The sequence below is a fragment of the Brienomyrus brachyistius genome, unplaced genomic scaffold (genome assembly GCF_023856365.1).
Source record: "Brienomyrus brachyistius isolate T26 unplaced genomic scaffold, BBRACH_0.4 scaffold43, whole genome shotgun sequence".
NCBI lineage: Eukaryota > Metazoa > Chordata > Actinopteri > Osteoglossiformes > Mormyridae > Brienomyrus > Brienomyrus brachyistius.
Genome location: NW_026042318.1, coordinates 1147937 through 1175082, shown reverse-complemented (window position 1 = coordinate 1175082; position 27146 = coordinate 1147937). Strand labels below are relative to the sequence as shown.

The 27146-nt window shown below is 42.3% G+C and overlaps 2 long non-coding RNA genes across 4 annotated transcripts; both read left to right on the top strand.

Moving 5' to 3' along the window:
• The first annotated feature begins 8982 nt into the window (after positions 1-8982).
• Positions 8983-15426, top strand: LOC125722844 (uncharacterized). 3 transcript variants are annotated; one of them, XR_007386662.1, is made up of 5 exons: positions 8983-9033; positions 9678-9743; positions 10233-10274; positions 10586-10713; positions 10910-11414. It is a non-coding gene; the product is annotated as an uncharacterized LOC125722844 (long non-coding RNA). The 3 variants fall into 3 exon arrangements; XR_007386663.1 differs by lacking the exons at positions 10586-10713; positions 10910-11414 and adding an exon at positions 13412-15426; XR_007386661.1 differs by having other exon boundaries at positions 10233-10713.
• A 7130-nt stretch (positions 15427-22556) lies between these two features.
• LOC125722845 (uncharacterized) lies at positions 22557-24429 on the top strand. Its single transcript, XR_007386664.1, has 3 exons — positions 22557-23038; positions 24039-24085; positions 24218-24429. It is a non-coding gene; the product is annotated as an uncharacterized LOC125722845 (long non-coding RNA).
• The last annotated feature ends 2717 nt before the right edge of the window (positions 24430-27146 follow it).

The window sequence follows — 27146 nt, the reverse complement described above, 5'->3', positions numbered from 1 at the left end:
TCATCGGACTCATGATATTATAGGAGTAACTGAAACGTGGTTGAGTGAAAAGGATGGACAAGAATATAATATGGATGGTTACACGTTGTTCCGTAAGGATCGTATAGGAAAAAAGGGAGGTGGTGTTGCAGTATATGTAAAGGAAAACTTGCAGGCAAGGGAACTTACTGATATAAATAAAACTACGGAAGCAATATGGGTAAAATTAGATGCTAAAAACTCAAATAGCCTAATTGTCGGTGTTTGTTACAGAACACCTAATATAGCTGCTGAGGAAAGCAGATTGTTATACAGTGATATTAGGACTATGAGCAATAAAAATGATGTGGTAGTTATGGGTGATTTTAATCTACCAGGAATGCAGTGGGACATTGTCACTGGCTCTTCAGAAAATGAACTGGAGATGGTGGAATTAGTACAGGATTGTTTTTTTACTCAGTTTGTTAACACCCCTACCAGGGGAGATGCCATTCTTGATCTTGTTCTCTCTAATAACCAGGACAGGATTGGTAAATTAGACGTTTTAGAACCACTTTGACAGTAGCGATCATAACATGGTCAAATTTGAGGTTAAGTTTAGTGTTCGAAGAGCTAAGTCCAAATCAAAAATATATAATGTTAGGAAGGCTGACTTTAAGTGTATGAGACTAAAACTAGAAACTGTGAACTGGATGGAGTTAAATAACAAAACTGTTGAAGAGGCCTGGGAATTTTTTAAAAGCACATTATTGCAAGTGCAAGAGGACTTCATACCTGTTTCCAGCAAGAATAAATCTAGGAAATTGCAACCTAGGTGGTTTACTAGGGAAATAAAGCATAAAGTAAGGAGGAAAAGGGCTTTGTTCCAGCAATGGAAAATAACTGACGATGACAGAATTAAGCAGGAATATCTAAGTCTACAGACTGAGTTAAAAAATGATATTAGACGAGCTAAAAGAAATGTCGAAAGGATGGTTGCATTGGAAGCTAAGGATGACGTTAAAAGTTTCTTCCAGTATTTTAACTCTAAAAGAGCTATAAAACCTGAAATTACTAATCTGCAGGATAGTAAGGGTCTTATAATAGTAAACGACATTGATATAGTAAATGAGTTCAATGAAAGTTTTGCACGGGTATTCACTGTTGAGGACCTTAGTAATTTACCAGTTATTACCTATCCAGCATTGTCTATAGCTAATATATATATAACTGAAGCAGATGTTTTGCAAAGCCTAGCTAAGCTCAAAATAAATAAATCACAGGGTCCTGATGGCATCTTACCTATAGTGTTAAAAGAGATGAGGGATATTATTTGCCGACCCTTAACTTTACTGTTTCAAAAATCCTTATCTGAAGGTGTGGTACCTTCTGATTGGAAGCACGCCTTCATAACGCCTATTTTTAAAAAAGGGGATAGAAGTAATTTGTCTAACTATAGGCCAATCAGTCTAACTTGTATAACTGGTAAAGTTATGGAGGCTATAATCAAAGAGAAAATGGTAGATTACCTGGACTCTAATAACATTTTGCGGGATAGCCAGCATGGATTTAGGAGAGGTAGATCCTGTTTAACAAATCTGTTGGAGTTTTTTGAGGAAGCTACTCAGGAAGTTGATGATAAGAAGGCCTATGATGTCATCTACTTAGATTTCCAAAAGGCTTTTGATGTTGTCCCCCACAAGAGGCTCCTACTTAAACTCAAAGCGACAGGTATTTTAGGTACCGTAGCGACCTGGATTGATAACTGGTTAACAGATAGGAAACAGCGAGTAGTTATAAGAGGCACAATGTCAAAGTGGGCTTGCGTTCATAGTGGGGTACCGCAGGGTTCGATTTTAGGACCACTATTGTTCCTAATTTACATAAATGATATGGATACCAATATATACAGTAAACTGGTGAAATTTGCAGATGACACCAAGGTGGGTGGTGTAGCAGATACTGAATTAGTGGCTCAGCAGCTACAGCGGGATCTTGATTTAATTAGTGACTGGGCCGATACCTGGCAGATGAAATTTAAACATCGATAAATGTAAGGTACTCCATCTAGGGAGCAGAAATATAAAGTACAGGTATTTCATGGGTGTCACTGAAATAAAGGTAGCTGATCATGAGAAAGACCTTGGTGTGTATGTTGATGCTTCCATGTCCCATTCTCGCCAGTGTGGGGAAGCAATAAAAAAGGCCAATAGGATGTTGGGGTATATCTCCAGGTGTGTGGAGTTTAAGTCAAGGGAGGTAATGCTAAGATTATACAATTCCTTGGTGAGACCTCACCTAGAATATTGTGTGCAGGTTTGGTCACCATATCTTAAAAAGGACATTGTGGCCTTAGAAAAGGTGCAGCGTAGGGCCACAAAAATGATTCCTGGTCTTAGAGGAATGTCATACAAGGAACGGTTACTTGAGCTAAATCTGTTCAGTCTCAAGCAAAGGAGACTGAGGGGGGACATGATCCAGGTATATAAGATTCTAACAGGTTTGGATGCTGTTCAACCAAATAGTTACTTCAGCATTAGTTTAAATACACGAACTCGTGGCCATAGGTGGAAATTAGCGGGAGAACACTTCAAGCTGGATTTAAGGAAGCACTTCTTTACACAGCGTGTAGTCAGAGTATGGAATACCCTTCCTGATAATGTAGTGCAAGCTGAATCCTTGGGTTCCTTTAAATCAGAGCTAGATAAGATTTTAACGACTCTGAGCTATTAGTTTAGTTCTCCCCAAGCGAGCTTGATGGGCCGAATGGCCTCCTCTCGTTTGTATAGTTCTTATGTTCTTATGTTCTTAATAGAAATGAATGGAGAGTCCCCATAAGAATATGAATACAAATGTATTGATATCTATGTGTGTCTCTGTGTGTGTGTTTCCCTAACATTTATAACACCGCCCCAGCCTGTGCGATACCTGTGTAATTAAGCAGTTCAAGTGAAATTTCCATTCCAGTTTCTGAGAAATACACACTTAATATTTAATGACCTTCACGACTGGTCAGGACTGCTGTAAGATTTGATGCACCTTTCATCTCTGCCATACCTCTGTTTTGCCAGTTGGTGGCACTGCCTCCTCTCTGGGCCCTGCAGGCTGTTGCCTGTGGGGAGAAATATCCAGCCCAAACTGAAATCCAGAGTGAGCCTCCCAGTCAGAGCGCAGGACTTCATGGACGGAGGAGGTGAGATTGCCTCTCCAAATATCAGCTGTCAGAATATCAGAATATTTAGGAGCTTATATGTATGTTTAACATGACGTGTATGTTTATGCACATAAGTGTTTAACACCACATGTGTGTTTATGTACATGTATGTTTCACGCGACATATGCTGTGTGTGCCCAGCTCATGGACTGAGAGCAGGGGCCACGTTCAGCATTTCCCGGCTCTGAGGGACAGCAGGGCCCTTTGGGGTCAGCCTGTGGAGCCCCAGTCCTGAAGTTCTCCCATCAAGGTGCTCCTGAGTGCCCCCCTCCATCTCGGCACTGAGCAAAGGAGCCACAACTCACTGAAAAGCGCAGTGATGTTTCAGTGATAATGGCTTGCAGCCTTAAAGATCATCATTTTGAATGTCTATATGGCTCTTAAAATGTAATGTTCATGTTTTTGCATTGCATTGAACTCACTTGGTCCCTGCATAGATCAACCATAAATGCAAAATGACTCTGGCTAAAGATCCTCTGGCCTGTTATCATCCAGAGCAGCAGATTCAGATCTGATTGACAATCATGGGAAGCTGCCAGGTTTGGCCAGATTTGATCACATGACTATGAGCGCATGTTCACTAGCCACCACAGTAAAATGCAGATAATACCTTTTTATTCTCTGTTGTTCATTTTCCAAAATAATTAAATTCATTTGTCCATCCATCCATCCATTTTCCAAACTGCTTTTCTTACTGGGTCGCAGGGGGTCCAGAGCCTATCCCGGAATCAATGGGCACGAGGCAGGGAACAACCCAGGATGGGGGCCCAGCCCATCGCAGGGCACACTCACACACCATTCACTCACACATACACACCTACGGACAATTTAGTAACTCCAATTAGCCTCAGCATGTTTTTGGACTGTGGGGGGAAACCGGAGTACCTGGAGGAAACCCCACGACAACATGGGGAGAACATGCAAACTCCACACACATGTAACCCAGGCGGAGACTCGAACCTGGGTCCCAGAGGTGTGAGGCAACAGTGCTAACCACTGCACCACCATGCCGCCCCCAGGGTCATGAGGGTACAGCAGACAAATGTGCTGCAACTGTGTGGCCAGTGTGTGTATCTTCTTGACAAAGATTAACTGGCACCAAATACAGCACAGCAACAGAAAAAGGTTATATTTGGAAGAAAATGGGTGGTTATACACTGGACCCAGTGCCTTGAGACCCTTCCTGGCAGCAGATGCCATAACAATCACTGGTATTCAAAAGCACTATAGTACTGTTAATCATTAAACGATCAACAAAAATCTCTTACTTTGAAACAGTGCTGGGCCTCAGCTGACACCTGTTTAAAGTAGAATAGAGAATTTCATATTCGTTTTGTGAGGGAAAGTATCATTCCCCACTCATCGGATCCTCCCATGTGGCCACGCCCCCTCATCAGCGTGTGGATTCCACATGTTCATTCCTGTCATTAGTTCAATGGATTTAGTTCCCGTTTCAGTTTGTTTCCCTAGACTAGTCATTATATTGTCAATCTGTGTTTGCTGCTTGTTCATTCCTTTTCGCTTTAATTAAACCCTGCATTTTCCTGTTTCCTGGCGTCCTGCCTCCCTTTCTGTGCCAGAAAACTGAGTGTGTAAGTATAGCATACGTGTATATCACATGCACGGTCTGAATGAGGTCCCAACGTATATTTAGCTGTAGTGCTGAGGATTCTCACATTATCTACGTTGACATTTTACGCAGGATGGTGGTGATACCGCTCTGTCGGTGACACTGGTCCTGCGCTCATATTTCTTGGCTTGTCTCGGTCAGCAGGGGGCGTAGCAGCGTCGCCCCGCTTCGGGCAAGAAGATGGGCAACCGTTGAGCAGCAGATACTTATATGAAGCAGAATGAAAATTGCGAGAGCAACAAAGAACGTACGCGGTGCGCTCTGGCCAAAACGCCGTCTGGCATTTCCAAAGGGTCCAGGCGGAGCTGGGTAGCTCCTTGCAGGTGTTGCACCGTATTTTGTGACCATCGTAATGTGTGACTTCAGGGTCGCTGTTTCACATGTTATTGGGAATGAAGGTTCCTGTTCACATGCACGTGCCTTCTGCGAATTTTATGTAACGCAATTATTTTAACTTTTCTAGGCAGTAGACTTCTTCAAAGCAGCAGCGTTTCCACTTTCTGTTCCTTAATGTGAAAAGGGTTAATGTGGTCTAATGTATCAAAATAGCGACACCAAAATTCTTACACACATATCTGGTCATAAATACTTTCACTTGACAAGAAATAAAATATTAAATGCTAGGAATATGGACTTTAAACTACGTTAAGCGTTTTCCCCTCCATTGATGCCCATTATAACCCACATTTGAGTGTGTGTATGTGTACAAAAAAAAAAAAATTTGTTGCACTTTCTTAACAGTGTTCGGATAGATGGTATTCATAGTTTGGGTCCTTATTGAGCTAGTATCGGAAAAATTCATCACAGCGTCTTGAAGCATTTATGTAAGTCACTCTGGCTAAGGGTGTCTGCCAAATACTGTAAATGTAAATGTTATAAGGAAAAGGCTTAAAGTGACTTAATGTACTGTAATAGATTTTCCTTGCCACTAGAGGGCGATATTTAAACCTCGGTAAACAACAGGTTAAGCTGCCACCACCTTTAATTATACCCCGGTCTTGTCCAGTAGGTCAGAATACTCCACTCAGAATCAGGGAAACTGAGGCGATAAGAATACTTTATTATTCAATTATTTCATTAATCAATGGGCTCACGTTGGATGCCTCGCAGCACACAATTCCCACGCATACACTAAGGGCATCTGATAAAACAGCACAGCACACGTGAAATAAGGTAGGTTACGCTCTCAAAGCAATAAATCATTCCAGCTCATCACAGCACGGCACCAATAAGAAAGTCTACACAGCAATCAACATTGCAATCCTGACCAGGAAGATACACACGTGATAAAAGACAGAATTCCCATTAAATCCTCAGTCTCATTATCTCCAGGTGAGTGAATGTAGCAGTCTCCGTCAATTAACCCCCCCCCCCTTTCCAAAACAGAGTCTGTACTGGTACTTCATCAGTCTTCATCATATTACCAAAACAGCCACCAATAATCACCAAATTACTCACACATATATATGGTCATAAAGACTTTCACTTGACAAAAAATCAAAACCGAAATACTAGGAATATAGACTTTATACTCTTTTCCTTGCCTGTGCCATGTTATGCTATCACAGAAAAAACAAGACACAAGCAGGATACACCAAAAGCCAATGATAAAATAAAACCCTAAAACAAAGTGGTGAGACAGAACAAAGTCCAGCCTTCTTCCATGACTGGAAGGGTGTCAACTTTTAAGCTGCTCAAACAACCCATTGAACTACATAGCAGGCCAGGGAATAAGGATTCCCTGTCATTACACAAATAAATCACTCCAGGTAATAGCAGACGCTATAGCAATGGAGGTGAAAAAAGACAAAAGAAGAGATGGAGGAGAGGGGAGAGAAAGCAGAGGAGTCTGAGATCAAGAGACGAGAACGAGAGAGTGAGCTGGGGCATTTGGGGCAGCAGCTGCAGAAGCTGAGGCAGTTGGGGCATTAGGTGTAGGAGCAGTAGTAGGAATAGTGGGTGTAGCTGTGGGGGCTTTGGCTGCAGCAGGAGCTATAGGAGGGAGGTTGAAGGAGCCAAAGATGCAGCCAGAGCAGACAGTGTAGGAGAGGCTGCAAAAAATGAAGCTGAAGCTGTGGCAGAGATATCAGGAAAAACTGCAAAAGAAACTTGGGAATTAGGGCTGACAAAAGCAAAGGAAACACCTTATAAAAAACTGTAGTAGATCAAATGTAAGGGAGCATCTGCTTCTGTGAGAGATGCAAGTAAATAGCTGCTACATTTATTAGATGCAAGGAAAGAGCCGCTTCATTAATTAAGCCGCATGGCAGGCAGGACTATCTACTGTGACAGAAGTGTGGGGAGCGACACAAAAACTAGTCAGACCTGGAGAATAAGCTGACACACAGCTTCAGCAGAGACTCTGCTAAGACAGGATGACTCCTCCCAGCATGAATGCAATCAATTGTGATCAAATGCTGCATGGGAATCGGGGGGTTTAACCGTTATCCTACCCACATATTTACATACATGGGCTACCGACTGGGGGCATCAAGAACTAAAAACAAACACTAGTGTTAGAGCCCTGCGCAGGACTGTTTTTTTTTAACCCGCTCTCACGGGCTGTCTCTGTCACTCCCACCCGCCCCCGCAATATTTCTGTCCAATCCCGCCCGCACCCGCAGATCCATTAACAGATATACTGTATGATTAAATAAGTTTATATGCATTCAATTTTTATTCCAGCAGAACAAGAACTGAATAAATAAAACAAATTCAACAAAAAATCACGAAAAAATGTAAACTGAGCCCAAAAACTAATCAAATGTGCAAATATCTGCAGTTATTAAAAACAACAATAACCAAATTGATACAACAAATGTTTAAATATCATTATAAACAAACAAGATCAGCTTAAAAACAAAAGATAACCCTGAACCCAATTTCAAAGAAATACATTCAAACTAGCTGAACATCACAACTTAATACAATGGCTCAGAACAAACACGAATATATAACACAAAATAAATGACATCAGTTACATTCTCCATCCTGCCAATAATCTTGGGATCCGCTGTCTATTTTTAGCCGCCCGCTCCCGCGAGATTTCCGTTGGGGCCCGCTGGATCCCAGCACCAATGCAGGGCATCCATATGCATAGCAAATTATTTTACAGTGCTATCTTGTATAATAGGACATAAACAGTGAATTTGACAGTTATCTTTTATTTTCACATCTGAACACAACACACGGACATTAAGGGATTGTTTGCATTTGCAACCAACCCCTCTGCAAAACCAAGCTGGAAGGCGGTACTGCTTCATGTTCACATGAGCTAGATGGCTAGTTAGGATGGATTCAGAATGCACTGTACTACAACTATAAATGACGTAACGTGATATAGTAAAACAATTACTAACCGGCAATGCACATTTGCATTACTTTAAACGACAACTTTACCTGTTACTTACCAGAGTCGCCTATATCTTAGCGGAATGACAGCAGGCAGAAGGCGGCGCGTTTTAAGTAAGATACCGTGTTAAACTTATTTGCAGACACTTTTAACACAAACATTGGCAGCCATTAACTCATAGGTGGCAGTAAAGCTGAAATGACTCTTTCTGTGTTAAAAAAATGCAACACTGTCATTTTGATACTTTTTTTGTTTGTCTTTTACTTCCTCCCATTTGTCTGTCTCTGGTTATTGACGTTTAGGAGAGTGCCAAACACATTAACGATGCACATTTTTCAAATAAAGACAGACACAACACTAAAGAGATGAGAAAGACACAGTTGCATATGTAACATGCGTTTTATGCAGAAAAATAGTGTAGTTAAAACCATCTGGGATTTAAGAGGTTAAACTCAATTGGCTTGAGTGAAGCCACGCCCTCTCATAAGTGAAGAACAGGAATATTCCGGTTTTTCCAGGTTGCCTAAAAAAATGTAGTCACGTAGTTTTCTTGGGCGATGAACAAGCTGTATTACAAAGAGCAAAAAGTTTTTTCTTTTGGAGATACACCGAAATATTAAAGAAATATTCAGAGAGCGAGACAACATTGGTTGTGATGGCTGAACGTTTTTTCCTGCTACTAGTCACCCATGAGGCACGGAGCAGCCGCGTGACACTTTTGACCAGAGGTACATTTTCCTTATTCGCTAAACGTGTGTGCAGTAAAGAGGCACAATTTAGTAATTTGGTTTAGAAATATGTGTATTTTGAGTGTATTATATAATTCAATACATTTCGGTATTGAAGTGAATGTACAATTCTTTATGCTGTAAAAGAAAGGTAACTAATACTTATCTCTCCGGAGTACCTGTTAAAGAAAGGTTATTTGTTGATTAGCCCACTTAAAAAAAAAAATGGTTCTCGTACTTGTTTGTAGATTTGCATTTTGTAAATTCCTCGTGTTTAAACATGTTTTAATACACGTTCTTTCTAGATATATATTTTAAAATCTTGGTTGTTCATTTAGAATGGAAATGACAAACAGAATATTGGTTTCAAATAGTATCATTTTTATATTCACGAATGAAACATCAGCATAAAGTATCCAAATCCATGGTTAGGAAGGCATTTATGAGATGCACATGGATCAAGGAATTTATATTCTTGTACTTTCTTACATTTAATATATTTGAAATGCAACAAACTGGAAGAACTGAGGAGGCGTACTAAGTAGGTCTGCTCTCTTCGGTATGTATTTTCAAATATGTATTTTCTTACATATTTGAAAGTTCAAACAATCAATCAAATAAAAAAAAAAATCCCTCCCCCCCTGATCCACCCCCTCTAAAAAAAGGACATTATGTGTAAAAGTATTTTCTTTGATATAGTATCATATATTTGATTAATTATAACTGTAATGATTAGACAGAGTGACTGATATAGTAAATATTGTAGTGTATTATAATACCTGTTTGCTTACGCAGGTCAGGTCCTTTTAGCGGGAACCTAAACTTCCTGGAGCTGCATTCGAATATCGTTGGATGTTGATGGTGAGTCACCCAAGGAACTAAACCGATTCTTGTGTTGACAACTCATATTCATTTAACTACCGGATTTGTGGTAGGACTGTTAAATTGTTTTATGCAGTTTACGTAACTAATTTGTATTTCATTTAAGTTGTTATATACTTACCCTTTCTTCACCTGAGTGGAGTTGGACTAAGAAGGGTAATCAAAAAACATATTGGAACTGGTGAACCTAAATCTAAAAACATCCCTAAGTGTAATCTACGGCCAATTACAATTTAATCTTGACGTAATTGGTTATTGATTCTAAATTTAGCTATGAAAGTCTAAACATACAGTAACTAAACCTAAAATAGGGTAAATTGGTTAAAGAGGAATTTAAATCTAGTTTTAATCAGAGAAACTAATGGTATAAAACTTAAGCTCACAGATTCAGTTAATGTGTATTTTATGTTTGGTTGTGCATTTTATTTTCTGTGTATGTCTTTCCATTTTTCATCCCTATCCATAAAGCTGGAACTGGCGTGAACAGGAAGTTGGGGGAGGCACTCAATGGTAGGGCGTCACTGCACTTACTCAGTACTTCCTCTACAGCTCTCTGTGTAGAAAAATTGAGTTTTCAGTTACCATGGCATTCACAAGGTCCAAGGAGGACGACACTAATTCAGTATACCCCAGCTTTATCCATGCAAAACACCAAGACAAGCTTAAGCTACAGAATGGTAACAGAGATGGGACAGGACAAGGATTCACTATTGTGAATAGCACATCTTTACCTCAACCACTTTGACCAACTCGACCAGGTCAATTTGGCGTGACTCCACAGGCTGGGGGATCTCAAGACTGCTCTGCTTTGCATCCTCCAGTAAAGGCTCAACTGCGAGAAAGCATGGATTTGCCAGGTCAAGCGTCTGAGCCTGAGGAACTGAGAGATGATCTACTAGTGTGATTTATGCTGATGGAATTTACCTCTGGATCGCTTCTTTTGTAGCAGGTACATGAACCAGTTGAAAATCTTCACAAATCGATTTACTGCTTTAAGCTGCGGCGCTTTATCACAGCTACTAGCTGGCAGTGTCTTTGGAGTGAAGCCCTAGAGTGTTGGTTTAACATGCATCAGTTAAGCAAACCAATCCCATACATCCATCCATCCATCCATCCATCCATCTTTTGTTACTGTAATTTTATAGGAAGGGTAAATACCAGTGACCTCAGCAGACCAGCTAATCATCCACATCCCACCAGTTTGCAAGTGGACCAACCTTTGTGAAGAACTTGTGGCCACGGATATTCTGCGATGACGGGCGATCCTGTGGGTCGATTTGAAATATTTTGCCCATCAGTTTCCCAGCTTCAATACCGAGGTTCTGGGGTAGAATAAATTTAGCTTCTTTGATGTTCTTTATCATTTCACAGCGATCGTCGTGATCGAATGGGATTTCCCCAACCAGAAGCTGGTACCTGTAGTAAGAAAGGCAGCAAAGGTGTTTGAGGTCTTTCACATTTGACATAAAAATGCTGTGCTTCCAAAAGAGCAATTCCTCTCAACTGTGTGCCAGTATTCATTTTTCTTTTCTATTTCAAGTAGAAAAAAAAAACATATTTATGTATGTTAGACGCATGTCTTCTTAAAATGTTAGACAGATTTTATTAGCCATGCTGATCTTTGGCCGGGAGGAGGGTTGATAGGGTATACGTACATGACACAGCCCAGACTTCTGCTTCTGTTCCATGGCCCTCCCGTTTCCACACTTCTGGAGCCATGTAGACTGGAGTACCACACACTTCTCTACAACACACACAAATGGAAAACGTTAAGCGCACATGTGCTTTAGTTTGCTGTATAAACAAATTTGAAAGCTTAGCCAGGAATTCTGCAAAAAACACCTACTTCTCCCTCGGCTCCAGCTTGACCGGCAGTCCAAAATCTCCAATTTTCAGTTCCATTTTGTCATTCACAAATAAATTTTCTGAAAGACAAACGAATTTGCATTAAGGATAGACTCAAATACTTTGCCAAACTGCAGACTTTACCAAATTGATAAATTAACACTACACAGAAATCCAGACGAGCTACACTCGCAATGCCATGTGAAATGCCAGCATTATTAAACAGAGAATTGAGTAAAGCGTGAGTGCATGTACACATACCGAACTAGATGTCCCTATGGACATAACATTGCCGGTAGATGTGTTTTATCCCCGATATCAGCTGTTGAATGTAATAGCGGACTTCGGGGTCAATCAGAGTCCCGCGAGCTTTCAGGATGTCACCAAGTGTCTGGGCAGGGAGAAACAGGGGCAGCCTGATCCATCACAAAGTCTTTGCCTTAGTAAGATGTCTACAAAAGTCAGGGACTCACCTGCCTACTGCACAACTCCATGAAAATATACATGAACAGATCGTCTTCAAAAGAATGGGAGAAGCCCACAACGTTCTTGTGCCGTGGTTTTTTTTCAAAATCTCCACTTCTTGACACACCTGAGTGAAATATCAAACACCATCTCATCAAGTATTGTAACAGGGAAATGCAGATAAACTGCAAAGAGGGATGACATTAAGCACAATCCATACCACATACCTCCTCCAGTCCCCAGGAATGTAGAGGTATGACCATCACAGCAAAGGTGTCACCACTTTCAAGGTCGGTCATCTTGTAGCACTTGCCACAAGCACCCTAAAGAACATGTCAATAAAGGGCATTTCTGACTGACCCTGTTCAAGCATCTCCTCTCCGCAGAAAAAAATCAACTGTAATCACTTTCAACAACAACTTTATGGTGCACACCTGTCCCAAAAGCGGCCAAGACAGCTGGGCAATTTGAACTTGCTAGATGGATTACATCACCACATTGAAAATTCCATGGACGGAAAAAGAGGTGAACTTGCTAAGACATTGCAACAAAACACGGATAAAAACTTTCATTACAATCAACTTCATTGAAGAAAAAAAACCCATCTCCGTTATGTACACCAAACATTCAGTTTCGGTAATGCAGTAACACATGCTCAGGAATAAAGACTTTTATGTAGTGTGCAGTGACTATCACATCATATGTTACTGCGGCTCTTTAGGCACTCAGCTATCGGTCTCACTTTGTCATACAGAACAGGGATTCATTTTCTGGTGAAAAACTTCCTATGTGGTATGTGATACCTCAGCTCCAAGATGTGGAGCAGTTATCTATTACACCGTAAGGCTGGATATTTTTACAAATAAAGGTGGCAATGGTGTCGGTTATTGCCTTAGAACGAGCTGTTAGCTGGCAGGGTGTGAAAATTAGGGCGTTTATTTTTTTTAAAGAGTTTTGTGTTATTTGAAAGCATTGTGAAATGTAAAAAAAAAAACAGTAATGATATGATGAAAATGGGAATACTGACGTTGACAATGCCAATATAATATTTTGGTATGTTAAGGCATGTTTGTTCTCTGCTTTAAAGAAAGGGGGATGTGTTGATATGTAGTGCAGTACTTTTGGTGACCAGCAGAGAGACCTGGAGGGTTGGGAGGAGGTAAAGACAAGGGGTAGGGAGACCGACGGCACAGAGCAGGTTGTGGGTTTGCATGGAAGATGTTGGTGGTTAAATAAAAGTTCATTGTTCATGAAACAAGGTCTCTTCAATGACATATGAACAACACAATGTATCTCTTCCTTCTCATGATAATCTGACTCGCCAAACATGCCTCCAGCTCGCGTGATGTGGCCGAGGGACTTGAGGAGAATTATACACTGACAGCAGTGGAGATGAGAGCGCACTTGAAATTATCAGGTAAGAGAGGGTTAATCGAGCAAAATGTACAATTATTGGTCAGATAATGTCGGTCAAATTTCTAAATAATTATGGCGTACGAATAATGATATATCCGTAAATCGTATTTTACCGATTTAAAGATGTTCATTATTCATTGTATTGTCACGCCCCCCTCGGGAGAATGCAGCGGCAGCAGCCACACCTGAGTTACGTCAACTCCCTGTTTAGTTCTGCTTGGCGCTGCATTATATGCAAGGTACTGTTGAGGGTTTTCATAAGAAGTACAGGGCGGTCTTCCTCCTGTCTACCCCGATCCGGTCCATCCGCCTGCTTTGCTGCCATTCCATCCCATCCCATCCTGATCCTCCCGGACCTCTTCCTTGTACTTGTCCTTCGTCTCGCATGCCACCTGTAGAACTGGCTTTTGGACTCGATTGTACTTGCTGATTCCAGTTCTGTTTGCGTGTTCCCAACAATAAACCCCGTACAGTACGTTGCCTTCTGTGTCTCTACCATCCTCCGGGGTTGCATGTTGTGCAGTACTGTAGTAGCTTGGATTCAACCATTAGATGGCAGTAGTAGCATATAGTTGGAGGGAAGTAGAAGAAGGCAAGAGAGGGAAGTTGAGTGTTTATGCGTTGTTCCCGGAGCTGATAAGTTAATAAATATTGAACCTCTTGCCATCCCCAAATGTGTCTCGGCTGACTCTCAATATATCAAAAGTACATACCGTCTATTTATTTATGTCTGCCCTTCAAACCGCTAGATTCCTTCACTAAGCAGGAAGTTTGTCACGACAGCTGACACCAAATCTCCTGCTGAGCTGGTTCAGACAGAACTATCCTCAATTCACCACGAGGGGGCGCCAACGCAGCAGCTTAGTTCTATTGTTTCTCTTTTTCAAAGACAGTTTTTCTCTTCACAAAAGGACAACTTAACTGAATAATGCACTTTCATAGTAATTGTTTTTAATCCGTGTTAATGTTCTGAACAATGACTACTAAAGGTTCTGTAAGGTTGTCCCACATACTATGGATTTTAAGTTTTTTATCAAGGTGTTAAAATGTACCATCTATTTTCTGCTGAAAGTTGCCAGTCCTGTGTTTTATGTCTAGCAATTTGTACAGTTTCTTCAGTATGGCGCATAAACACATGCCATCATCTACAGTATGAGAATCTCCTCCAGAACTCTGCATTTCCTCAAGATTTTTTTTGTAATATTACATAGGTGCATCTCATGAACCTTAATTTGCCAAGCATGTATTGACTGGGCACAGTACAGTGGTGCAATTTCTGACAATGAAAGAACATCATGGACCCCTACTCCCCATTCCTTAACCCGATCGAGGGGCTCTGCTCAGCATGGAGTTAGAAGGCTTACGATCGCCAGCCACATGCTCAGATGACCCTGCTGGCTGACATGGATGCAGCATGTGAGGACATTACAGCAGATGCCTGCAGAGGCAGGTAAGACATTAGAAAAGATTCCTTTTTTTCTTATGTTTTATTCTTTCTGTTTTTTCTTATGTACAAATACATAAGTGCACATTAGGATGCTTTTTCACTATTACGTAAGTTCCCATGTGAACAGCCAATCAGATCAGCCTGATGTGTGTCTCTCTGTTTCCTCTCTGTTTCCTGCCCTTTCATCCCGACCATGACCATGATCTCTCACTTAGCAGCAGAGCAGTTTATTCTAAACAGTGGAACCGCAAAGATGTTCAGACTCTTTGGTCTTCTCATTTTCATTAGTAGGGTTCTATACTATTAAATCATATTTTGTGGGGATTTTTATATATCCTGTACGATGTGATTAGTGTAATAAGTATTTGGCCATTTAATCTTCATCATATGTAATGGGTATTCTGATTATTATTATGATATTTATTTATTTGCTTGTTTGTTTGTTTGTTTGTTTATTCATTTGTGTTTCTCTCTTTTTCCAGACACTTCACTGGCTGTGGATGTTGTTCAGCCCAGCTACCTGATGAGGGTCCAGCATGGAGACAGTGTGACCCTGACATGCTTCCGTCCAGAAGATATTTCTTTTGCAGTTTGGTTTTAGCAAGCTGCTGGTCAAAAGCCCCAGCTCATGGCGAAAGCACTTCTCTACGTACCTGGTGAATTTTACAAGGAATATAAAAACATAAAACGTTACTCCTTACTGAATGCAGAGGGGAGTTTTAACCTCACTATTTCTAACGTGGAGCCGTCAGATTCTGCAGTGTATTATTGCGCTGCTCTGTTCTATAATGAAATTGTATTTGGAAATGGAACCTTTGTCATAATCACAGATAAATGAGATTCCAACTATTTTCATATTTGCTTTATTAAAGTGTCAATAATATTGTCCTTTGACAAACATTTTTGACAGTTGAGCTCTGTGTCAATATAAAATTAACCAACATAGTTGATGTAGATTGCGAGCATTGGTCCTTGAATGTTTTTCTATATACAGCATTAAACAAAAACATTTATAAAAGCTTTCCAATTAGAATTATAAACTTTTTATTATTATTACACGCATAAATAGCTGAAATATGTAAAAATAAGTATACAAGAATACAAATTAATAGGAGGCATTACGTATCATCTTACTTGTGTGAAGTGGATTTAGTTATGTGTATACAGTTATGTGTTGGACCCCTCCTGATGTTATATTTATACATGAACATGCACTGCATCACATCATTATACAGTTTGTTACATTTATACATGAACATGTGCTGCATCACATTATTTCACAGTTTGTTACATTTTGCTTGCTGTCAGAAATCTTCAGCCATATGGAATCTTCAGATTTGGAAAAATGTTACACATTGCAGCCTCTTTCAAATAAATTAAAGGAAAATGTTTACATTTCAGTTTTGAGTTGATATATATATTACTGCGTAAAAGTCTTAGGCGACAAAGAAAATATATTCTTAAAATTTTTTAACTCAACAGTCAGTGTATATTGTCTCAGAAAGACATGCTATAATATAAGAGTCGGATATGCACCATTCAGAACTGGTTTGAGAATGGACCTTAAATTTCAATTAATTTTGTTCATCTGAAATAAAGTTGAATCGCTGTTGAAAACAGGATGCAGAATTACAATTCATTTTTGAATTTAAGGAAGCAGAATGAATACGTATTTGAATTCAAATAAATTCATATACATACAGTACATATAGCTACAATATAGCTTTTAGCTATACAGCCAAATATTTAAATATGAATTACACATAAGCACATTAACATCGTTGTGTATCACTATTATAATTTTATTCAGAATGAAATAATGCAACATTTGAAGTGTCACCTAAAACAATAATTATACTGTCATTTTGTGCACCATGGTGGATCTGCTCATAGGAAGAGCTGAGTGTCTCTCCTTAGAAGTCAGTGTTGGCTGCAGTGACTGCAGTTTCTAACCTAGGAAACGTCCCAAACACTTTTCCTGCATCAAAAGTCAAACTAGTCCCTATTCCTGCCATGAAAGCTTCACATAATGTCACCGATAACTGAGCCAACCATGTTTATCAGAGGATGCCAACCCTTTGGCTGCAGCTTTCTCTGCACACGCTGAGAGAGTCTTCAGTGTAGCAGGAAAAGATTTCAGGCCAGAAGATTGCAGATTAAATCATGAAACCTTTGAAGATATTATGCTAATCAAATGTAATATAATAATAAATGTAATCATGTTTATTTGAATAAAGCATAATTGCATTTGCCATGATGTCTTGCTTTTTGCTGTAGTGCTATGGTAGAAGGGAAAAACTTACTTTTCAACACACAAGAAAATAAATAGTAGAAACCGCATGAAACCAAGTAATTCCTTTTGCGATGCACACTTCCTATTTAATGTTTAAAAAATAGACAAACAAAATGGTCAACATAAGCCAGAGGGATATTGATAGTCACGAAAATCATGAAAATATAAAATACACTTTACACACTTCATTTCTTTACATTGAAATTAATTAAATTCATCTACCTTCATGCACTAACATCAAACATATGATTATACAATTATAATGTTTGTTCTTATCATATAATGTTTGTTATTGTCATGCCCATGCAGGCGGAACCCACCGACTAGCCCGTCTCGATCACGCCCACATGGGCGGGACCAGCCAGGTGCTCCGTAGAACGCTTAATGACGGAATGGATTTAAGCACTGAGCTCCATCGGGACATTGCGAAGTATTGAGCCATGCTATTGAGCCATACCGAGCAATCTATTGTCTATCGTCTACCCGTTGCTTCCTACCTGTTCCGTCCGCCCAGTGTACTTACCTTGTCTGTTCCTCTTCCTCTTCCCAGACCCGTTCCCGAACCTGAACCTCCTGCCCCGCTGAGACCGGCTTCTCCTGGTACTCTTTCCCTGTGTTGTCATGTCCCGTGTTTGTTCCTCTTTCGGCTTCGGACACATGCTTCTGCCCCTCGACCATTCTCCTCGCTTAGCCCCTTTCATTGCTACGTACTAGTGCTGCCAATAAAACTTCTGGCTGCATGCAATTCTGGATCTCCGTTCCACTTCTTGGGCCAGTGTTACAGTTATAATATAATCTTTGTTATCATATAATTTTATCAATGTATATTAAAGCTGTTAAGGTATGTTAGGATATTAAGGTATACAAATTACATGGTGATTATGAATGTTATATGAATGCATTGTAAATGTATAATGTAGGTGCAGTTAATGTAAAGTGTTACTGAATATATACTAATAAATAGTTATACAACAAAAAGAGACAAGAATGTCAACTATTCTCCAAGAAGTTACTTATTTTATGGATGGATAGAACAACATGACATCCATTCCAAAATATTTCTAAAATCGGCAAGAAATATTTTTCAGGATCTGTGTTTTCCATTGTGACTCTCAAAGCGCTGTCATCATGAACATTTTGCTTTTCAGGTAAAGACTCCAACAGCAAGACTGTGGTACAGCAGCCTGTGTCTGACACTGTGTCTGACACAGACTCTGTGAGCCTGCAGTGTACGATAGAGACTGGGAGCTGTGCAGGAGAACACAGTGTTTACTGGTTCAGACATGGATCAGGGGAATCCCTTCCTGGAGTCATTTACAGCCACGGAAACAGGAGTGATGAGTGTGAGAAGAGCCCTGAGGCTGGATCTCCTACACGGAGCTGCGTCTACAGCCTCCCCAAGGGGAACCTCAGCCTCTCCGATGCTGGGACTTACTACTGCGCCGTGGCCATGTGTGGGGAGATGCTGTTTGGCAATGGGACCAAGCTGGATATAGATGGTAACACCCAGTGAGGGGAGATGCTGTTTGGGAACGGCACACAGCTGGATATAGATGGTAACACCCAGTGAGGGGAGATGCTGTTTGGGAACGGCACACAGCTGGATATAGATGGTAACACCCAGCGTGGGGAGATGCTGTTTGGGAACGGAACACAGCTGGATATAGATGGTAACACCCAGTGAGGGGAGATGCTGTTTGGGAACGGCACATAGCTGGATATAGATGGTAACACCCAGTGTGGGGAGATGCTGTTTGGGAACGGCACACAGCTGGATATAGATGGTAACACCTATTGTGGGGAGATGCTGTTTGGGAACGGCACACAGCTGGATATAGATGATAACACCCAGCGTGGGGAGATGTTGTTTGGGAACGGCACACAGCTGGATATAGATGATAACACCCAGCGTGGGGAGATGTTGTTTGGGAACGGCACACAGCTGGATATAGATGGTAACACCCAGTGAGGAGAGATGCTGTTTGGGAACGGCACACAGCTGGATATAGATGGTAACACCCAGCGTGGGGAGATGCTGTTTGGGAACGGCACACAGCTGGATATAGATGGTAACACCAAGCGTGGGGAGATGCTGTTTGGGAACGGCACACAGCTGGATATAGATGGTAACACCCAGCGTGGGGAGATGCTGTTTGGGAACGGCACACAGCTGGATATAGATGGTAACACCCAGTGTGGGGAGATGCTGTTTGGGAACGGCACACAGCTGGATATAGATGATAACACCCAGCGTGGGGAGATGTTGTTTGGGAACGGCACACAGCTGGATATAGATGGTAACACCCAGTGAGGGGAGATGCTGTTTGGGAACGGCACACAGCTGGATATAGACGGTAACACCCAGCGTGGGGAGATGCTGTTTGGGAACGGCACACAGCTGGATATAGATGGTAACACCTATTGTGGGGAGATGCTGTTTGGGAACGGCACACAGCTGGATATAGACGGTAACACCCAGCGTGGGGAGATGCTGTTTGGGAACGGCACACAGCTGGATATAGATGGTAACACCTATTGTGGGGAGATGCTGTTTGGGAACGGCACACAGCTGGATATAGATATTAACACCCAGTGAGGAGAGATGCTGTTTGGGAACGGCACACAGCTGGATATAGATGATAACACCCAGCGTGGGGAGATGCTGTTTGGGAACGGCACACAGCTGGATATAGATGGTAACACGCAGCGTGGGGAGATGCTGTTTGGGAACGGCACACAGCTGGATATAGACGGTAACACCCAGCGTGGGGAGATGCTGTTTGGGAACGGCACACAGCTGGATATAGATGGTAACACCTATTGTGGGGAGATGCTGTTTGGGAACGGCACACAGCTGGATATAGATGGTAACACCCAGTGAGGAGAGATGCTGTTTGGGAACGGCACACAGCTGGATATAGATGATAACACCCAGCGTGGGGAGATGCTGTTTGGGAACGGCACACAGCTGGATATAGATGGTAACACGCAGCGTGGGGAGATGCTGTTTGGGAACGGCACACAGCTGGATATAGATGGTAACACCCAGCGTGGGGAGATGCTGTTTGGGAACGGCACACAGCTGGATATAGATGGTAACACCCAGCGTGGGGAGATGCTGTTTGGGAACGGCACACAGCTGGATATAGATGGTAACACCCAGCGTGGGGAGATGCTGTTTGGGAACGGCACACAGCTGGATATAGATGGTAACACCTATTGTGGGGAGATGCTGTTTGGGAACGGCACACAGCTGGATATAGATGATAACACCCAGCGTGGGGAGATGTTGTTTGGGAACGGCACACAGCTGGATATAGATGGTAACACCCAGTGAGGGGAGATGCTGTTTGGGAACGGCACACAGCTGGATATAGATGGTAACACCCAGCGTGGGGAGATGCTGTTTGGGAACGGCACACAGCTGGATATAGACGGTAACACCCAGCGTGGGGAGATGCTGTTTGGGAACGGCACACAGCTGGATATAGATGGTAACACCCAGCGTGGGGAGATGCTGTTTGGGAACGGCACACAGCTGGATATAGATGGTAACACCTATTGTGGGGAGATGCTGTTTGGGAACGGCACACAGCTGGATATAGATGGTAACACCTATTGTGGGGAGATGCTGTTTGGGAACGGCACACAGCTGGATATAGACGGTAACACCCAGCGTGGGGAGATGCTGTTTGGGAACGGCACACAGCTGGATATAGATGGTAACACCTATTGTGGGGAGATGCTGTTTGGGAACGGCACACAGCTGGATATAGATGGCAACACCCAGTGAGGAGAGATGCTGTTTGGGAACGGCACACAGCTGGATATAGATGATAACACCCAGCGTGGGGAGATGCTGTTTGGGAACGGCACACAGCTGGATATAGATGGTAACACGCAGCGTGGGGAGATGCTGTTTGGGAACGGCACACAGCTGGATATAGACGGTAACACCCAGCGTGGGGAGATGCTGTTTGGGAACGGCACACAGCTGGATATAGATGGTAACACCTATTGTGGGGAGATGCTGTTTGGGAACGGCACACAGCTGGATATAGATGGTAACACCCAGTGAGGAGAGATGCTGTTTGGGAACGGCACACAGCTGGATATAGATGGTAACACCTATTGTGGGGAGATGCTGTTTGGGAACGGCACACAGCTGGATATAGATGATAACACCCAGCGTGGGGAGATGTTGTTTGGGAACGGCACACAGCTGGATATAGATGGTAACACCCAGTGAGGGGAGATGCTGTTTGGGAACGGCACACAGCTGGATATAGATGGTAACACCCAGCGTGGGGAGATGCTGTTTGGGAACGGCACACAGCTGGATATAGATGATAACACCCAGCGTGGGGAGATGTTGTTTGGGAACGGCACACAGCTGGATATAGATGGTAACACCCAGTGAGGGGAGATGCTGTTTGGGAACGGCACACAGCTGGATATAGATGGTAACACCCAGCGTGGGGAGATGCTGTTTGGGAACGGCACACAGCTGGATATAGACGGTAACACCCAGCGTGGGGAGATGCTGTTTGGGAACGGCACACAGCTGGATATAGATGGTAACACCTATTGTGGGGAGATGCTGTTTGGGAACGGCACACAGCTGGATATAGATGGTAACACCCAGTGAGGAGAGATGCTGTTTGGGAACGGCACACAGCTGGATATAGATGGTAACACCTATTGTGGGGAGATGCTGTTTGGGAACGGCACACAGCTGGATATAGATGGTAACACCCAGATTGGGGAGATGCTGTTTGGGAACGGCACACAGCTGGATATAGATGGTAACACCCAGATTGGGGAGATGCTGTTTGGGAACGGCACACAGCTGGATATAGATGGTAACACCCAGATTGGGGAGATGCTGTTTGGGAACGGCACACAGCTGGATATAGATGGTAACACCCAGCGTGGGGAGATGTTGTTTGGGAACGGCACACAGCTGGATATAGATGGTAACACCCAGCGTGGGGAGATGTTGTTTGGGAACGGCACACAGCTGGATATAGATGGTAACACCCAGCGTGGGGAGATGTTGTTTGGGAACGGCACACAGCTGGATATAGATGGTAACACCAAGTGTGGGGAGATGCTGTTTGGGAACGGCACACAGCCGGATATAGATGGTAACACCCAGCGTGGGGAGATGCTGTTTGGGAACGGCACACAGCTGGATATAGATGGTAACACCCAGCGTGGGGAGATGCTGTTTGGGAACGGCACACAGCCGGATATAGATGGTAACACCCAGCGTGGGGAGTATATCTGCTTCTGTTTTGCTTTTTTTTTGCTATTTGGACGTGAATTTATTTCTTATACTATTTGAAGTAATGTAATTCCTAATTTAAGTGTATATGCACTTACATTTAATTACATAATTGTTAATTTAATAATCTTGAATATATTAATAAATGTTAAAATGTTAAATATAAAAAAATGTGTTAAAAATGGATAACTTCTATCTACTTTAATTTATTATCGATTTGATCTTTAAGTAATGTAATGTAAGCAAATGGGAAATGTGTCTCTATATCATTATGCTGAAATCCATCTCTCTGTTACAGGCTTTCAGAAGCTGCTGGATCCTCTTCACTCTGGCTTGCTGATAGTTTTATCTTGCAGCATTATTCTTGTCACGGGAGACGGCAGCGATCGCGGGCAGAGCGGCGATCGTGCGGGCAGGAAGTAGGCAAGGCAAACAGAGTACGGGGTATACGGGGATTTAATGAAGGCAAGGCAGGACAGGACATGGGCATCGACAACATCAATGACGGACGAAGGACTAAGGTAAGACACGGACCGAAATACACTGGACTGATTGAAAAGAAGCAGACACAGCTGGGTACAATCGGGAAAGAACACGTGGGTAATCCGGGGGCGTGGCACACAGGAGGAGCGGACGAGCCGGGCATGACAATTCTGAACATTGCTCTCATTTATATAAGATGTAAACTGACCTGTACACACTGTGCAGGTACGCTGCCCGGCTTTATGCACTCAGAAGAAGGACAAAATGTAGTTTTTAACAAAGACTCATGTGCTTATAACAGAGTAGAATTGTTTAATACTAGATACAATTTTCGTATTGGAAAACCACTGGGTTACCCTCTAAAATCGCTTATTAAATCTTACCTTATGTATTTAAAGATTTTTGTAAGATCTTTGTGTTTTCTTATTAAATCTTTAGTATTTTGCTAAATATACTGAAATATACAACACATGTTGCAGTAAGTTGCATATAAATAACATTTATTAGTCTGCCTGGCCCTCCTGTCCCCTCCCCAGTGTGGCCCTAATGAGCCACTCCATTACTCGTTGTCCCATCGTTAGTTATTGTATATGCCTGTCACTGTGCCTGTCACTGTGCCTGTCACTGTGCCTGTCACTGTGCTCATCTTCCCGCATCTTTCTCTGCCCCTGGGTCTTTCCCCTGCTTGTTCCCTGTTCTCCTGTTTGGATCCCTCGTGGTTGCATTTGGTTTTCCCAATAACTGTCAAAGTTTTGCCTCAAAGTTTTGCCCTCTCCGTTCACCTTACTCCAGTCCACAGGTTGTTCCTTTCCTTGTTGTGACACTTCAAATCTCTTGAAATATTTGTATAGCTTTTTTACTATACATAACATATCATACAGTACTAAACAACACATATCCAAACATACACTGAAATTGACAGAAATAATTTTTACTAAGTGTTAATTTCCTCCCAAAATTAGGAATATTATCCTACCATTGAATTGTTATATTGTGTGAAATTATATAATATGTTAATTTATTGTATATTTTAAACAGATCAGAAAAACAGTGATTTATCAAAAGTGGAATGGTCACATAAGCAGGTATGGTATCAAAATCAGCAAAAAAATTCCAACTGACTTCCATCCTGGGATCAGCATTTAAGAGCAATTTGTACATGTAAGTGATAGCAAACCGAATTGATCCATCCAATTCTGCCATCTTTGTCTCCACAGTGCCATGACGAGGACACACTGAATTACGCTGCCCTGAACCTTAAGAACCCAAAACCCAGGAGACAGAAGAAAGACGGGAATAATGACACTCTGTATTCTGACCTCCGCTACAGAGATTATGAATAAAGATGCTTCTCATTCATGTCAGTCACACAGAGTGTTCAGGGTGTAGCTTTAATAATGTTCAGAAGGAGGGCAGGGGAGCCAGTGCTTCTGAGACTGAATCATGGGATTTTACGGAGCCCGATCCTCGTGTGTGCCACGCCCCCCTGATTATCCACATGTGCTTCCCTGATTGTACCCAGCTGTACCCTGTTGTCTTGTCTATTTCAGTCCCAGTCTTGAAAAGTGACATACAGCTGTAAGCTGTTTTGGTTTGTTTGTCTGCTGAGTGCTTCTCTGCAGTGCTGCAGATGTTTCCACTGGTTAGATGCAGCTCAGGAAGACTGACCCACTGACTGCACTGTGTTGGGCTCACTTTGCAAAGAGTAAAAACCACACAGAGAGAACAATACCTGCTTCATTTAAGACCCTGTTTGATCTCTACCTCACCCAGGTCACGCTTTGAAGTAGCCCTAGATATCCAAACAATCTACCATTTTCATTGACGCAGTACACCTTTGACACATGAGTACTACACACAACAGACCCTGTACATTGAATATAGAATGTATAGCTTTCACAACAGAGCACACCATTTATATTATTTATATATTGTTCCCATTTCTAATGGCATGCTTTTGTCTGCGTGTTGAAAAACTCCATTCATCTATCTTCCAACATATATGATGGTCAGGGAGAAGTACTGATAGGGATCTAATATTGATAAACATGTAATATTGGCCAGCAATAATGACCATGATTGACACATACTGATATTATCGTGTCCTGCAGGATGGGGCTGGCCAGTTAGTAACAATTAGCACCTATCTCCAATAGGGTATCTCTCTCCCCTAGGATTGTCTGTTCTCCGTGTCCTGAGGAGGCTTATGTCCACGTACATCACAGCATGAGGTCTCCCCCATTACCCACCCCATGCACAGCGCATGGGCCCAGCATGAGGTCTCCCCCATTACCCACCCCACACACAGCGCATGGACCCAGCATGAGGTCTCCCCCATTACTCACCCCACACACAGCGCATGGACCCAGCATGAGGTTGCCCACGCGATCTCCCCTTTACTGCTCGAGCAGAGCACACGCACATCAACAAATGTCAAGGCATTAAGTGCATTCAAACAACTTCTCAGGACAGTTATAGGCTTGTCAGAACTCGCCCTCTAGTGGTTTGGACACATACATCCAAGTTTTTAATAGAGTAAAAGGACCTCCAATAGAAGAAACAAATGTGTAAGATCAAACAAAAACCGCTTGTTAAATTCCAAAAAAGACAAAACACACATTTTCCCATAAAAATGACTGTCATGCTCTCAAATAGCTTGCTCACTCATCGCAGAAAAATTTCAGTTAGCATTCTGTAAACACGTGCTGTGTTTTTCATCTCCAGAGTTTTTGAAGAAAACCACTGAATGAAAAGTTACCCTCGTTTGAAAGCTTGATCTCCTATGTATACGAATCAATCACTGTCATTCTTCGTTGTCAAGTATTTTTAAAATATACGCTCTGCTTCCCTGCAAGCATATCAATTTTTACGCACTGAACCTTTGCCCATGGTTATGTTTCACTATAATAAACTTTTTGTATGAACATCAAATTACAGTGTCACTTGTTTTGTCCAATAGAGGTGTGTCTAAGGTTTGAGAAATGGTATGGGATGTGCTGATTCGCCATTGTTTTTCGCACTGGGGACAGAAACGCGCAAATGCTTCTCTGCCGGCGCAGTATCTGTGGGAGTGTCTCCAGTTCGCATTGCACAGATAATCTCGGTGAGTTTTCCCAATTATTTTCGCACAACATTTTTGAGTGAAGAAAAATGGCTCGGAAGACGTTCATGTTTGAGGAAGCACAGAACATGATTTTGGAAGTGAGGCATCCATCGCTGACTCCGTTGATTCGATGGAGGTGGACGCTTTTTTGCACGGAGAGGATGCAACATTTTGCTCTTTAATTCTATAGATTTTTATAATTCCGTGATTCAGCAATTCATAATTAACATTTGCTTTGGTGACAATTGTATTGTGGTACATTGGGAAAAGTTACGCATCGCCTTTGTCAGGCTTTGTTTGGGCAAAGTTACGTGGGGCATTACTCAGGCTTTGTTTGGGCAAAGTTGCGTGGGGCATTACTCAGGCTTTGTTTGGGCAAAGTTACGTGGGGCATTACTCAGGCTTTGTTTGGACAAAGTTACGTGGGGCATTACTCAGGCTTTGTTTGGGCAAAGTTACGTGGGGCATTACTCAGGCTTTGTTTGGGCAAAGTTACGTGGGGCATTACTCAGGCTTTGTTTGGGCAAAGTTACGTGGGGCATTACTCAGGCTTTGTTTGGGCAAAGTTACGTGGGGCATTACTCGGGCTTTGTTTGGGCAAAGTTACGTGGGGCATTACTCAGGCTTTGTTTGGGCAAAGTTACGTGGGGCATTACTCGGGCTTTGTTTGGGCAAAGTTACGTGGGGCATTTGTCGGGCTTCGTTTGCATAAAGAAAATGTACATATTTTTGTTGCCTAGATCCTAAATATTTTTCCTTTTTCTTTGTTTTAGCCCCCAAAGCTTCATCATCCTTACAGTCATCGCCAGAAGAGGCAGAGGCCTCTCACACAGAAACGCTTTCGGGCGCAGCAGGACACAGCAGCAGTGCTTCCAGAGCCACAGAAGCAGATGTGCGTCCCAGTGGCCATCACTGACACTTCTGTTGTGGACTCCAGGCTGAAGGCCACACAGGGCAGGAAGTACTGTGTGCACTGCCACTCCGAGAAGCTAAGCAACAAGACAATTTACAAATGCTTAGCATGCATTGTGCCACTCTACATA